Here is a 1,925-nt window from a genome sequence, read left to right as displayed (position 1 = left end):
ACGAACTAATTGTTCAAAATAATTTTTTTAGAAAGCATTCAGTACAATTTCGGCTGACGTTTTATGCGTACCGCCGCCTTTAAAGGTATAAATTTTCCAGCATATCGAGGATAGATCGAAATCAACACCGACTATAATTGTGGGAGTGGGGTACCGATTTGAAATGAGACTCACGTTTTCTTTGAACTGTTCAGCAACTATATCCTCTCAGTCGGGGTCGGTAAAACGATCCAGTTTAGTCCGATTGACAAGTACAGCCTCTACCCAAACTATTTCGCAGGAACTATCTACTTCAGTTTCACTACAAGGTAAACTACTTCTGACAGCAATAAATACTCCAGCACCAACTATGTTTAATCTATCCCTTCTGAACGTGGTTAGGTCGTTTGAAAAAATTTCGGCTTAACATATTTCCGGCTTTAGCCAGGTTTCCGTACCTATAACTGTTTGAGCTTCAGTGCTTTCTATTAGGGCCTGGAGCTCTGGTTCTTTCCCAACACAGCTACGATAATTTACAACACCGATCGTTTCTACAACCACCTTACTGTGTGTTACCTGCCCCCTTTTAGACAGACGCCATTTCTATGTTTTCCTGAGACCCTCTAACCTAAAAATGCACCCCAGCCGCCCCCACTACCCGTGTAGTGGACTCCTGACCTATTAAGCGGAATCCGGAAACCCACCACCCTATGGCTCAAGTCAAGGTATCTGAGGCCTACACAGTCACATAACCGCCTGATCCTATTATTCATACCTTCCACTCGGCTCTGCACCGAAGGACCACAGTCGGTTCTGTCGATGATGGTGCAGATGGTGAGCTCCGCTTTAATCTCGCAAGCAAGACTGGCAGTCTTTACCATTTCCGCTAAACAAAAGGAGAGAGAATCTCCTACAATCCAAAGCGACACACGCCATTGGCACCGAGTTGGGCCACCACCTGCAGTTGGGTGCACCCTGTACTCTTCATGGCATCCGGAAGCACTCTTTACAAATCAGGACTGACTCCCCCACCTTGTGCACACTGCCGTCGTTCCCCTCCTTGGCAGCCATGTTACTAAGTGGGCCAATTACGCACCTATTATTGAAGTTCCGAACTACCAGCAAACTCACCTTCTGTGAACACGCAGAATTTGCGTTCCAAGAAGCTTCCTCTGGAGGCCCTACGATCGGCCCCTCGCAAAGTCTTTCGCTGCCTGCCAGGCTTTGGAATGATCTCTCAGTCGACCACAGGTGAGGGATAAACCTCAGCGCTGCAGACAAAAATAAATGTAGGATAATGACATCACTGCTGCTCAAAGATCTGCAGTCAGAGAAGACAACTCCAAATGCAAGGGGAAAAGACACAAGAATGCTGTAAGTAAATATCAGAAACTTATCTATTATGAAGAACATTCCTAGATGTTGAAAGCGACCAAAATTGTAATTTCCACTTACGAGATTTTAAAAGAATTAACTTATATGGTAAAATAAACCAAGTCTGCTTTTCTTCATGGTTACCTGACGTTACGTATATATCTGTTTTGTATTTTTATTCGTCAATGCCTACCGTTTAAGCACTCACTCAAGCTAAACAGGTCTCTGCTGCCAAGTCATTATCAATTGTCATCGATGAAGGGTGAAAACAAAGGAAAGAGTATTCACTTTCTTTTGCCTGATGGCGGATTTAGGGAGTTGGGATGCATGGCAAAAGCGCATTCTTACGCGATTTTGGTAAAAATAAACGTACGTTTATGCCGTAACAGCGTTGCGTACGTAGATTATGACTCTATGATCATACTGATATACTAAAAAGGACAACCAAACATTACTCCTGACTCTAGAAAATTCGAAGCGCAAGGGACCGTTACAATCGACTCTGCACAATTCGAAGTTCGAATAATTAATTCTATTTAACTCGACTTTAGATGAAATCAGGAGAAATCGAA

This window comes from Schistocerca gregaria, unplaced genomic scaffold (assembly GCF_023897955.1).
Source record: "Schistocerca gregaria isolate iqSchGreg1 unplaced genomic scaffold, iqSchGreg1.2 ptg000317l, whole genome shotgun sequence".
In the NCBI taxonomy this organism is placed as follows: Eukaryota; Metazoa; Arthropoda; class Insecta; order Orthoptera; family Acrididae; genus Schistocerca; species Schistocerca gregaria.
The sequence above is the reverse complement of the archived record's forward strand: the minus strand, read 5'-3'. Positions refer to the sequence as shown.